Source organism: Podarcis melisellensis (assembly GCF_964234715.1).
Source record: "Podarcis melisellensis genome assembly, chromosome: 5".
NCBI classification, from domain to species: Eukaryota; Metazoa; Chordata; class Lepidosauria; order Squamata; family Lacertidae; genus Podarcis; species Podarcis melisellensis.
In genome coordinates this window covers 43,725,350-43,739,252 of record NC_138537.1, presented here as the reverse complement: position 1 = coordinate 43,739,252, position 13,903 = coordinate 43,725,350, and the positions used below count along the sequence as shown (strand labels likewise).

Here is a 13,903-nt window from a genome sequence, read left to right as displayed (position 1 = left end):
GTTTGTATAATAGTTGTAGTTGTAGAATAAAGAAAGAAGATATTTTACAGAGCTGCTCTCCGAGTGGTTTATACTCTGCAAGACTCTGCAAAACGCTGCTGCGCAACGACTGCATTACAGAGAAAGTAAATCCGGTGCTCTCAGCTCCAAGCTGTGAGTCCGCAGCACTGTCACCTGTTCCTGTGTCAAAGGAGGACTCTGGCAGTGCTACCCAGCTCGCCTAGCCCAGTCGGGGCTGTAGTGCATGAGTCCAGTTGGTACACTGGCTCAAGGGCGATGCTGACATCGGTTATGGGCCCAGTCGTCTGACCAGTCGTTGTTCCAGTCATCCCAGTCGTCCCAGTCGCCAGAGGTGTCTGTTGCTGATCGCTGGACGGCGGAACGGAGGCTGCATGCTGGACTGATTTGTGGTGCCTAGAAGCAGAGCTGTGTTGAAGCAGAGTGCTCAAGCTGCCGCTGTTGCTGCTGCTTGAGGTATGTTGCTGACTGCCAAAAGAAAGAAGATAGCTTCCCTGTTTGCCTGTTAATTGCGCTCTGAGTGGGGGAGAGAGTGGCTGAAGAAGTCCAAGGCTTTATCTGTGTTTGCACGAGGGAAGTGTCTTGCTCTAAGTAATAGCAGACATGGCCTGTGCACATTCTGGCCAGATGGCTATGTCCTTTCCCCTCCTCACGCCTGAAAACTATGCAGTTTGGCAAGTTAAAATGAAAGCGCTTTTACAGAGGGAAAAGCTATTTCACACCATAGAAGATGACCCTCCAGATAAAGATGATGATGATTGGGCTGAGTGGCATGCTGCAGATATGAAAGCCCGAGGGACAATTGTTTTGAGTGTTTCAGACCACTTGCTGGTGAACTTAGAGGGTCAAGAGACTGCACAAGCTGTTTGGCATAAGTTGAGAGATATGCATCTGAGACAAAATGCTGGTTCCAGTGTGATTTTCTTCAAGAAGCTGTGCAGGTTACAGTTGCAGAAAGGTGGTGATTTGCCTAGCCATCTATCTCAGTTAAAGCGTCTCAGACAGGACCTTGTTGAGCGAGACCTGGCTATTTCAGAGGCTGTGTTTGCAATGCTGATGATAAACAGCCTAGATGAGTCTTATGATGGAGTAGCTGCCCAGATTTCTACACTGCCTTCTGACCGGCTAACAGAAGATTATGTGTCTAGCGCAGTGTTTCCCAAACGTTTTTGGGCAACGGCACACCTGTTTACTGAAAAAAAATCTTGCGGCACACCACCATTAAAGCCCCGCCCCGTGACGTCAGCGCGCAGCGTCACGCTGGGAGGGACGCACAAAAGTGAAAGTTTTTTCCCTCCCCCTTGCTGGGGAACCTCCAAGCTTTGGGGGTGGGAGGAGGCAGCAGAGCGAGGGACTGAGGGACGGCGGCAACTGAGGCGGCGGCGGCTGAGGCAGAGCTGGGAAGGGGGTTTCCAGGGGACACGGCAGCTCCTCGAAAGGCTTCTCTCAGCTGCGCTCAATCCGCCTCGGAGAGGATTTCCCCTCCGGTCCCATGCGTTCGTTTGGGGCATCGCTCCGGCTGCTCCCTCTCCCGCCGCGCAGGAGCGATGCCTCTCTCTGGCTCTCCCTCCGCGCAGGCTGAGGGAGGGAGGGAGGGGCGCGTGTGACCCGTCTCTGCTGGGAGACCAAACCCAGCGAGGCAGAGTCGCGCGGAGGCGCCCAGGCAGCGCTGCCGGCTGCGAGGAGGAGCGCCAGGCAGCAGCAGGAGGCGCGGCCTCTCCTCGCCGCCGCCGCCCCGCCTCTCGCCGCCCGACTCGCCCGCCTCCCTCCAGGCATCTCGCGGCACACGAGGCAACGTCTCACGGCACACTCGTGTGCCGCGGAACACCGGTTGGGAAACACTGGTCTAGCGTGCTCTTGAATGAGTGGGATCGCAGACAGGCTGTTAAAGAAAGCCGGAACTCTGCTAAAAATGTGCCTGAAAGTGTGCCTGAGTCTTCAGCAGGGGAAAGTGAAAGTGAAACTGCTGCTGTTAAAGCACTAAAGTTGAAGCGGTGCTTTTCATGTGGAGCACAAGGCCATTTGAGTTTCCAGTGCTGCAAGAAATCTTCAAAGAAAAAGGGAAACTTCAGAGGCAGAGGGGGAGGAGGACGAAATCCCCAAGCACCTGCTACTTCAAAAGTTTTTCTCTCTCGCTGCTGCAATCAACGTGGGCGGAGTTTCTTCGTGATCAACTCTGGCTGTACCAACCACGTAGCCAAAGATAAGGATCTCTTTGTTCAGCTTGAGAAGCAAGAGAAAGTAATTCATCAAGCAGATGGGACAGTTCTCACGAGTGAGGCTAAAGGAACTGTGTTCTTAAAGAGCCTGAATACAACAATTAGGAATGTCCTGTATGCGCCTGAAATTCAGGACAATTTGTTGAGCGTTTCCCAGCTTGATCATCAGGGTTTTAAGGTGGTGTTTGCTAAATCTCGCTGTGAAATTCGTCGAGATGGCAAGCTCATTCTATATGCAAAATGTGTTAATGGTCTGTATCAATTGCCTTTTGTTTCAGGTACAGGTACTGCAGAAGCAACTGAGAAAGAGTGTTGCAATTTGTCTGTTGATAAGAATGAGAAGTTGCATGACCAATGTATTCATCATTACCACCGTCTTTATGGTCATTTGAATTTCCAGGCTGTGGCAAAAATGCCTGATATGGTTCAGGGTATGAAGCTGAAAGAGTGTCCCTACCACATGAAATGTGTTTCTTGTGCTGAAAGTAAGGCAAGGCAAGCTCCCAAAGGTACAGAGTCTGGGAGAGAGGCCAAGAAACCATACGAAGTCATTCATGTAGACTTAGTGGGGCCTCTAGCGCCTTCTAGAGGCAATTCAAGGTTTTTCATGGTTTTGATAGACTCGTACTCTAAATATGCATGGGTCTATATGCTGCAGAAAGGGACACAGGTGGCGCTGTGGGTTAAAGCCTCAGCGCCTAGGACTTGCCGATTGAAAGGTCGGCGGTTCGAATCCCTGCGGCGGGGTGCGCTCCCGCTGCTCGGTCCCAGCGCCTGCCAACCTAGCAGTTCGGAAGCACCTCCGGGTGCAAGTAGATAAATAGGGACCGCTTACCAGCGGGAAGGTAAACGGCGTTTCCGTGTGCAGCTCTGGCTCACCAGATGCAGCTTTGTCACGCTGGCCACGTGACCCGGAAGTGTCTTCGGACAGCGCTGGCCCCTGGCCTCTTAAGTGAGATGGGCGCACAACCCCAGAGTCTGTCAAGACTGGCCCGTACGGGCAGGGGTACCTTTACCTTTACCTATATGCTGCAGAAAAAGTCTGAAGCCTTTACTAAGTTTCGTCAGTTCTGTAAATGGCTCAGGAATGTACATAATGAGAATGTACATTGTTTTTTCACTGACAGGGGTGGAGAGTTTTGTTCAGAAGAGTTTGAGGCTTTTCTTTCTGAACAGGGCATTGAGCATAGGACCGCCACGCCCAGATCGCCCTGGCAGAATGGTTTGTGTGAGAGATTGAACCAGACCCTGCAGCAAGGAATTAGAACACTGTTGCATGATTCGGGGCTGCCCAATCCTTTTTGGGCCGAAGCTCTTTCGTTTTTCTGTCACGTGTATAACAGGAGGTACCAGTCTAGTATAAATTGCACCCCATATGAAATGCTTCACGGAAGGAAGCCATGTGTGAAGCACTTTAAAATTTTTGGTTCGGAGGTTTGGGTGCGCACCTCTCAGGGTGACAAACTGAGTAAGCGTGGAGAACATGGTGTTTTCCTAGGATATGAGAAAGGGTCTTATCGTGTCCTGATCACAGACACGAAAACCATAAGGCTGACCAGGAGCATTGAGGACAATCCAAAATGGGACACAGTTGGCGTTTTTCAGTGCCATCCCATTTGTGATGATGGTGCAAGAGGGGCAAAGAAAGTTAAAAGGGAGACAGGTTCTGATGTGATTGATAATCCTGATGCCAGTGTAGATCCAGATGATGGCACAGATTATCAGAGCCCAAAAGCCTCAGGTGAGTCTGACGCTGATGCAGACTTAGCAGCTTCATATACTTTAGCTCCCTATTCTCCCGAAGAGGAGGAAGCACCAGAACAAGAGGATCAGAGAGTTTTGCGCAGATCTGAGAGAACAACCAAGGGGGTACCACCGAAAAGGTTTTCTGAAGAGTTTGCAAAGGCTGCGGTCACATGCAACTCTGGTGGGATTTTTAAACCTAGCATGAAGTGTGCTGAGAGTAGTGACACAAAACGCTGCATTTATTTCCTTACCTGATATTTGAAGGAAAGCGTGTGTTTAAGTACTGAAAATGGTTTGTTCAAATCTGCCTAATTAGAAATGTAAATTTGTATTTGAGGAAGAAATGTGTATGAAGTTTTTTCCAGAAGCTGCTTATTCATTTGTGTATTCACATTGTGTATTTTGTGTAAACTACAGGTTGAGATTTATGCTTTAACTCTTTTCCTAATAGACACAGAGAGGTTATAGTAACTGTTTAATGATATGATAAAGTGTCTTAGATAAGGGGGGAGAGAGATACCTGCAAATTGCAGTTATGTTAAAGATTCTTGAATGGTCGGATGAAATGGGGGAGGATGAGGAGATTTCACCCCTCCCATACCCAAGAATCTCCTGACCATCTCCTGAGGTCTTTGCTGACTCTACAGAGAGGAGGAGCAATGTATTGCTCTCTACTTAATTAGTCATGTGAGTGAATCTCAATGTGTGTGAGAGAGTCAGTCAGTGAGCTGGAGAGGGAGTGCAAGAGATATTATTTAGAGACTCTGCAGGCACTCAGAGTATAGCATTGATTTATGCTGAATCTTTAGCTCTGTATATAGTTTGTATAATAGTTGTAGTTGTAGAATAAAGAAAGAAGATATTTTACAGAGCTGCTCTCCGAGTGGTTTATACTCTGCAAGACTCTGCAAAACGCTGCTGCGCAACGACTGCATTACAGAGAAAGTAAATCCGGTGCTCTCAGCTCCAAGCTGTGAGTCCGCAGCGCTGTCACCTGTTCCTGTGTCAAAGGAGGACTCTGGCAGTGCTACCCAGCTCGCCTAGCCCAGTCGGGCTGTAGTGCATGAGTCCAGTTGGTACACTGGCTCAAGGGCGATGCTGACAGAAATGACCTTTAAGTCCCTTTCCTCCAGCATTTCGATTCTTTAAGATCAGCAAGGTGACTGTAGGCGTGTGTCACAGTGAGGGGCGGTGATCTTTGGAACTGTCATTTGCAGGAGATGGTGTACTTCAGGGAAGTTTAGTGGAGAACAAATAGATCTGTTTCTAAGCATGAACAGGGCCCACGTGCTGCAAGAACAAACATGGTTTTCATGTCTCTTAACTTTTTTAATCCTCAAACAGAACTAGAAACTTTATGCAGAGAATTGCATATTTCTATCCAAGTGGCAAGTTAACCGTTAGCGTACCAGGCAAGGAGCTAGAAGTCAATAGATTTTGCTTCCTTGTGAGTATCTTTGCTAGCCTGGTTTTCCATGGAGAGGATAGTCCTCTCCATGAGTGTTTCTGGGCATATATTGAAGCAGTCATGCCATTTGTTTATATCCCACCTTTTCCTCCAGAGAGCTCAACGTGCTTTGAAGTTTTAATGTGCCCCCTGGCACAGACCTCTTTTTCACAACTGCTTTTTGTGCATCCCTGAAACCCAGGTTTTCAGGCAGTTTTTGGGTCCCGTGATTTGGCTGGCTGTTTTGATTTTAGACCAAGTTTGAGAGGATTTGCATCGCAGCATCTCCCACTTGTGGGTTGGAGAGACAGATTATGTCTGGTTATTATTTTGCTCACTGTTTCCACCTGATCTTGAGTCAAGCAGGAAGGTAGACCACACTTTTAAACATATCTGGGATGAGTTCCTTCTCCTGTCAATTCCTTTCATCTCCAGTCAAATCCCTTTGTATATTGTATAGTCCCCAGCAAAATAAACAGTCTTCACTGTCAAAATGCTTTGACTTTTCTCAAGGTAGGGTGTCTTTGAGATGGGAAACCAATGTCTGGGGTTTACCACTTCAGGTGGCCAAAGATTGGGGGTGGGCAATGTAGGCAAATCAATTAATTTGTTTGCTTGCAAAATTCAATCCTGCCTTCCCACCAAATGGTGTTTAAGGTGTTTAATGACAATAATACAACCACAATAATAAAACAGAACAGCAATAAAATGCAAAGACTACGCTTTCAAAAGTTCCTGGAACAGACCAGAGGGCTTCTCCTGAAAGTCTTAAAACCCCAGCTGTTTAGTGTGGGAGACTGAAAGGTCTTGCATTAAAAATAAATAAAACCCTTCACATAAAATCCATAATGTCAGGGGGAAAGCTAGATTAGAACCTTTTCTGTGACATCCTTTTTTCTAACTAAAGGCGTATGTGTGTAGAAGAAAAATTAAAGTAAGCCTTTCCCCACCCAGTCTATAATGGTCCAGTCCAGACACAGGTTCATCACTGAAGTGAATAATAATAATAATAATAATAATAATAATTTTATTGTTTATACCCTACCTATCTGGCTGGGTTTCTACTAGAGCTCAATGGGTAGGCCTTATTTCCTAGAGACATTCCTTTCTTCCCACTAGGTGGTATGAAAATCATGGGACTGCTTTCTTAGGTCTACATTATTCTCCAGACTAATAGCTTTTCAGGAGGTGAAGTTGTTATTCGCAGTAGCCCCAGATGTGTTTTGTCAGGCACGAAAGGCTGGAATGAATGAATGAATGAATGAGAGAACGAACAAATGAATGAAAAAACAAACACCCCCTATACTTGCATGTATTTAAAGTATCCAAAATGGAGGAATTAATGATAATGATTGGCTATTTAGAATAATGAACAATGTTAAAACAATGTATTAAAAACGTGTTTATTGGAGAAATTTGCACTAATGTGCTGATTAATTTTCATGATTTTTTTAAAAATAATAATATCAAATTGATGTAAAATAAGGAGAACTGTATTTAAGATTAGAAAAACAAGAAACTGAGAGCACCAAAAGTGACAGATCTTCCCTTCCTTCCCCATGGAATGGGCATAGGCTGATCCATCCAAGCAGCCCTCATGCAGCAAGGAATGGTGTAATGGTTCTAGGGGTTGCTCGTGCGTAAGTTGCCGCCACTCCTGGCTAGGTTGCCTGGTTGAACCCTTTCTGTCAGGACAGCCTCTCACCCGTGGCTGTCTCAGTCGCTGGCAGAATCCGTCAGTGGGAGTTTCTTGAACTTCTTCCAGCAAAGAAGTTCTTTGACGCCAAATCTACGCCTACTTTCCCTGCGCTGAAGTCTTCTGCGCAGGGAGGGTGTGGGCAGCGGAGTACCCACACTCTCCCCGCTGGTCTCCGGTGAAGAGTCCTGGAGCCTCCTCTCCGATTCCTCCATCTGCCCCCCTTCACCACTGGTGTTACGCTGATTTCCTTCCCCAGCAGATGAGCTGCCTCTCTCCCTACTGGGACCCTCTCCGGCATCCCTCTCTGGAGCCTTCCCTCCGCCTCTGGCTCTGTTGGCAGTTCCCTGACAGATGGCTTGCTAACAATCTTGGAATATTGTAATGATAGCAGCAAAGCAGATAGCAAGCTGTTTTCCTTTAGTTTTCTGGCTGGGGGGCACAAGAAGCAATGGGTTCAAATGGCAAGACTTTCGTTTTGGGTCAGATGTTACAGAAACATTCTAGCCCTAGGAATGGTTGTTTGGCAAGGCTCATTGGGGCTCAGCCTGAGGAACTGCAGTGCCAGGACTCATCCTGGGAAGCCACAAAATTGTAATTAAGCTGGTGCCTCTGAAGATGTGGAAAGTGCATTTTCCTTACTCCTGTAAGTGGCCATAACTCACCACCACATTATGAAGAAGGTTTTCAAGAGGATGTGGCTTCCATGGGCCTAAGGCCTAACATGCCTCTTTAGAAATGACCACCAGGAGTTGGTCATTTGGGCTCATTGTGGTCGCTCAAAAGCAGAGCAGATAATCATGTGGCAGATGTGGTCACTCGCAAATCCCATGCCAGTCTAGGTGATTTGATTAGGTGACTATGATGACCGATACTGTCCTGACTTTTCTGTGGCCATAAGATACTTGACTATTAAAGCAAAGCTAGGAACTGACCACATCCACTCTTTAGATTGTTCTGGAAGACTTTTTTTAAAAAAAATAAATTTTATTAATTTTCATCCAGTTATACATTTTAACCCGAATACAACAAATTATGCCTCTTTTGAACTTCCTTCAGCGTCTCTGATAGTCATCCATTTTTATATCTTTAATACGCAGTCCCTTTTTTCATATTGCCATTATTCCTCCTTACTCCCATTATTTTTAATAAACAATACTTATTTGTTTTTTTACAGTGCCTCTTGAAATCCCACTAACGTTGTGTTTGTACCACATGTGTTTTTCAGATAATCCACCAATTTTCCCCAGTCCTCGATGAACTTTTGGTCTTTAGTATATCTAATTTTCCCAGTTAATTTATCCAGTTCCGCATAGTCTGTCAATTTTAGTCTCCATTCTTCTATCGTCGGTATCTCCTCTTGTTTCCACTTCTGGGCCAACAGGATTCTGGCTGCCGTTACAGCATATTGGAAAAGTTTAAAGTCCTTTCTTCTTATGTCTTTTCCTACCATCCCTAAAAGAAAAGCTTCTGGTTTTTTCACAAAGGTATATCTTAACATTTTTTTCATCTCATTGTATATCATTTCCCAGAAACTTTTTACTTTTTTACACTCCCACCACTGATGAAAGAACGTCCCTTCTTTATCTTTGATTGTTCTGGAAGACTTGTCGCAAAACACTGCTCAACCCTAGAAGTAAGGGCTTGTCCATGCTTCTGCTTATCCTGTGATTTCTGGACATGGGTCTGAGAAGTTTTTCTTTTGCCCCACCGCTTTCCAAAGGAAAACCCACAGTTCACTGCTTAATTGGAGCAGATATCAATAAAAAAATCTAGCAGACCTGTGCTTAGAAATCAAACACAGGACAAGGGTGGATGAGCCCTAAATCCCACTGTTTTCAGTAGGGCCAACTCCCAGAAAAATGTGCATAAGATTGCAGCTACAGTGTTCTTTTATTCTGGGCTAAACTCCCTCATTTTGGTTCTCGTGGTCATTAACATACACACACACCCCTTAGCTCGCTTTGCTCTAGACCAGGTATGTTCCTCTACCTGTTGGTGGCCTCTCATCAGCTTCAACCCATATGGCCAATGATCAGGGATTAGGGGGCTGTAGTCCAACAATATCTGAAGGGGGCATCAGGTCCCCAACTCCTGCTCTGGTCCATTTTGGGGGCGCATTCTCAAGATCTCAAGAAGGATTACTTATGTCTTGACGCTTTTAACCACATGTTTATCCCCACAGTACAGTTGACGCATGTTTAGTGTGTGGCCAAAGATTCCTCCACTGCCCAGCTCACAAACTTAATTTGCATCGTGCTTTTTCTATTATTATTTCTGATCAATTAACCAGAAATGTTGTCTTTGTCACTGATGTGGATCGGCATCTCCTCGACAGCATTCTTTGAATGCTCTGTGATTGAGGGAGGGTGTTCTGTTGTGTCCTCTGAGTTGCAATTATTAATGGTTGGTTGTCCTTTATAAATCTAGCCGCCTCCTCTGTATGCATTGCAAGGGACTATGGGGCAGACACAGCACCCTCGTAAAGGTCTGCAGCGCTACTAGGTGCAGACCGTGCATTTTCTCATCATGCACAGCCTCCTCAGCTCCAACACCCTCCAGCTGTACCTGGAGAAGAGAGTCGACTTTGCAACTGTGACTTGCAAGAGCATTTTCAAGAGCTCCTGGCTGGGAGCCACAAGCCTTGGACACTGTTTCCCAGAGGGTTGTTGTGACTGGTCAGAGGAGTCCCAACAATGCCTAGCCAGTAAATAAGTAACCTGTCTCGAAACTTCGATTTGTAGCCATGTTAGTTTGTGGCACCAAAAATAAATAAATGGAGAGAGCTGTTAAGCTTTAAAAGACAAACACATTTATGGTGCGCTTTTGTGAACTAAATGACACTTCGTCAGATTCATTAACTGTTTTCCTCATTTAACAGGTACACGCATACACATACACGTGCACACAAACACATGCACGCAGAGTCTGGGTATGGCTAGAAATTCTTGGGTCTGAGGAGGCCCTGAGAATGTATCTCCGCAGTGCCATGCAGGAGTGTACACTGCATTGACTTTGTGGATCACATGGTTAAGGCTTCAGCCCTCTGCACATTTACCAGGGGGCAAATGTCACTGATTTCATGGGGGCTTACTTCTAAGTAAGGATGCATTGGATCAGGCTGCATGTCTTAGTTTGCACATTTGGTGGGAATGGGGCAACAGGAATAATTACATCTTCAGCTAACTCTGGGTTTGGATGTTGCAGAAGAGGAATTAGTAATGCTGAAGTAATTTTAGGAGATGCATGGAAAGCAAATATGACAGTATTACTCAATAGTCACGGGTACACTATTATGGTTTACCAAGGGAAAAGAGTACACCAGCTAAAATTAATTTCTGGCTTTCCTATTGTAAGACTTGTCATGTGTGTTTTCTGTCATAAGGAACCTGCTAGAAACAGATCTGGGTATCTGCTGGATTTTACATTTCCAAAAAGGGGGAATCAGCCATTGCGTGTTTCTTCATACCAAAATCCCAAAGTACGACCCAAAACCAGCACAGCACCCAGCTGTTCTACTGCTCTATTTTAAGACCAATTCAAATTTATGGCTTTACCATTAGACCATATTTTTCTCCCTTCACCTGCACCATCTCCTTTGTCTGACATCCTGCCTGAGGAATTCTGGACCACTCAAAAACTTGCTTGCTATCTTGTTCCATTTGGGCTGGTCCTAGGTTTAGTAGTACTGCATCATCTTCTAAGGTTCTTCTGTAGCCATAGGTGGTTTCTTACTGTCTGATGATCATTAAGCTAGTCTTAATCTAAAACTCCATGTAGGAAGTATCTCAAGCCACACCTCCCTGGAGGATTCTGGCTGAGTCTGAAAGGAACAGTTTGTGCACTTTGAATTGGGCTAGAGAAAGAGAAAGGTGATACTTTGAAGCTGGTTGGTAAAGGTTGCTGTGAAGTTTCTGGCTGGTAGAAACAAGTTTTTAGAATCTTGGGAGTGCTGGGTTGTTGCTCTTCTGGAGTTAGCACTGCCTATGTGTGCTTGCTTTCCATCTGCTCAACCTGTATATTTCTAAACATCTTGTCCAAAAAGGCCCCTTGATTAGAGACAGACAGACAGACAGACAGACAGACAGACAGACTTTCCAATGGCTCTGCAGGAAATCTGTGACAGAGCTTTCAATGGGTGCCTGAATTTCCTGCATCTCAAGCCAGTGCAATGGGTTAGGTTTATACACGAGAGCAAAGTGACTCACCCTTTGGGGAGGAATTTCCCCTCTGGGAGAAACAGAAGAATTACACTGGATGTCAGTAGGCCTAAGGAGCAGCCTTTGGTGTTGGATGTTTAGGGCTTGCTAAGTTGAGAGATGTTGCGGTCTAGGACTCTAAACCTTTCTGTCTGCCTGGCAAAAGTTGCAACAACTTGGATCCGGATTTGTGCAAACAAATAAAAAATGTTCCACCTCCTCCCGCCCCATCTGGTGATGTGATGCCTGCCAAGAGGACTTGCTTCCTCGTCTCTGTTTTCTTTAAGAAAATCCCCAGCTGACAACATGAAGCAAAGGAATGCACTTTCTTAGAGGCAGAGAGTCTTATAGTGGACCCTTTCTCTGCTCCAGATCTGCCGGGGCGGGGCTGGGGCTTGGTGCTGCTCTCTACCTGTGTCACTCATCATTCCCAGTTAACCTTGGTGGGTTTTAGATGGATGAAGTAGAGAGATGGGTGCCTTTCTATTGCAGGCAGAGGCCTCTACAGAACAAGCCAAACTGGTGCACGTGAAAGGGAGGACCACTGACAATGTCTTAAGATGTGGTCTGTGGTTGGTGCTCAGGGTGCTTTGCCAGTTTTCCTTGCAGGTGATACCTGGCTTCAGAAAGCCCAGTGATGGTGGGAACTCAAGTGCCATGGAGGACCTGCTGATGTTGAAGCAGAGGACTATGATTGCATGCACACTTCTCCATGTGACACAGTGCACTGGTAGGACTCTGTGTGCTGAAGGTAGATTGGAATCCATTGGCTGGTTTGCAGTAGACTGGCAAGGGTTTCTGGCTCCTATTTCCTATGGGGGCAAGGCCCATATCTCAGTGGCAGTTGACCTGCTTTGGATGCAGAAGGTCCCAGGTTCAATCCCCGGCATCTCCAGGTAGGGCTGGGGGAGACCCTTGTGTGAAATGCTGCCCATCAATGTAGACAATACTGAGTTAAACTTACCCACGACTTGACTCAGTATAAGGGGCAGCTTCCAGTGTTCCTGTGCACTTCTCTGCAGCTAGGCTGACGTGGCTTTTTGCAGTGATATTTGGGGGGAAGGGCTGCAGCTCTGTGGGAGAGCATCTGCCTGGCAGGTAGACAGTGGCGTAGTGTGGGTTGTCAGCACCCGGGGCAAGGCAAGTAATTTGCGCCCCTAACCCATGGATTTTAGCACTTGAGCCAGGTAGGGGCAGAGAGCTGCGAGTGCACCCGCCCCCCCTGCACCCCCCACGCTATGCCACTGCAGGTAGAAGGTATTGGGTTCAATCCCTGGAGCCTCCAGATAGGGCTAAGAGCATGCCTCTTGAAACCCCAGAAAGCTGCTGCCAGTCAGAATAGGCAATATTGAGCTAGAGAGACCAATGGTCTCAGTATAAATCAGCTTCCTCTGTTCTTCCTAATAGACAACAAAAGGCTTCTTTTTCCTCACCCAATTAAGCTTTCAATTGCCCCTGTTCTGCAGTAACTGGCCTGCCATTCCAGTGCACTAACCACTACTCCACACTGCCCTGCAGGCCTTCTTCCTGGCCTGTTAAGTTCCCTTCTGCTCTGGAAAATGCAACGTGAGTCCTATCCATGGCATAAAACAGGCTTGCCTGATATTGGAGGGGATGTCTTCCATTGTGGTGTCTGAGGTGTGTGTGGGGTGTCTCCTGCACTGTCCTGGGGTAGCACTGCCACTTGACGGGGCAGGGTGGGGCGAGGGCAGTGGAAGCACCGCGTTGGCAGTGGTGGCACACCTGCCACCACCGCCCCCTTCTGGTCCTGCCGAGCAAGTGGCGGTGCCACGACAGAGAGACTAGCCCACCTCATGCCACAGATGGCAGCTTGAAGGACTGTCACGTAACCCCTTTTCTTTCCTTTTCCTTCTCTGTATTGTGTAGTGCAAGGGATTTGGAAAGAAGGAAGGGTGAATAAGAACAGCCTGGGTCTCAGGAAGAGGCAGCCTGGGAATCCACCTTGTGCACGGTAGATTCTTGGCCCCAAAGCCTCCTCTCGCCTCCCATGGGCTCTGAGCAAGTCTCTGCAGAGGCTCCTTAATTCCAAGCCTCCCCCGTGTTTTCCAGTTGGGAAAACAGCCTTGGCTTTGTTCGTTTGCTTTGCCCAGATTTGTTTAATGAAGGGGCTGTAGCTTCAGCTCCAAAGTTTGCAGAGCTTCTCTTAACAAAGGATGTCATCTTTTTAAGCCTGAGTGAAATTGCCTGCCCCCGCCCCCGGTGGCTGGCCACTTCCCTTTGCGACTGTGCAAGGACTGTAACTGCTTATAGATGGCTCTTCCTAAATATGCCTGGATAGCTCAGTTGGTTAGAGCATGGTGCTGTTAAGGCCAGCGTTGCAGGTTTGATCCCCATATGGGACAGCTGCATATCCCTGCATTGCAGGGGGTGGACTAGATGATGCTCAGGGTCCCTTCCAGCTCTGCATTTCTGTAATTCTAAAGCAGCCTTTCTAAGCCTTGGTTCCCCAGATATTTTTTGAACTACATCTCCCATAATCCCTGACCACTGGTCCTGCTAGTTAGGAATGATGGGAGTTGTAGTCCAACAACACCTGGGGGCCAAAGTTTGAGAAACA

At 46.9% G+C, this 13,903-nt stretch overlaps 1 protein-coding gene across 8 annotated transcripts in view; it reads left to right on the top strand.

Moving 5' to 3' along the window:
- Positions 1–13,903, top strand: part of LZTS2 (leucine zipper tumor suppressor 2) — a 67,338-nt gene that overhangs the window by 16,407 nt on the left and 37,028 nt on the right. Inside the window, exon 1 of one of the 8 annotated variants that reach the window (XM_081912296.1) lies at positions 11,693–12,055. The exons of the other annotated variants lie outside the window; for them this stretch is intronic. The gene's annotated coding sequence lies outside the window, so the exon portion shown is untranslated. Of the gene's footprint in view, positions 1–11,692; positions 12,056–13,903 lie in introns of those variants that run through there. 8 annotated transcript variants of the gene reach the window in all.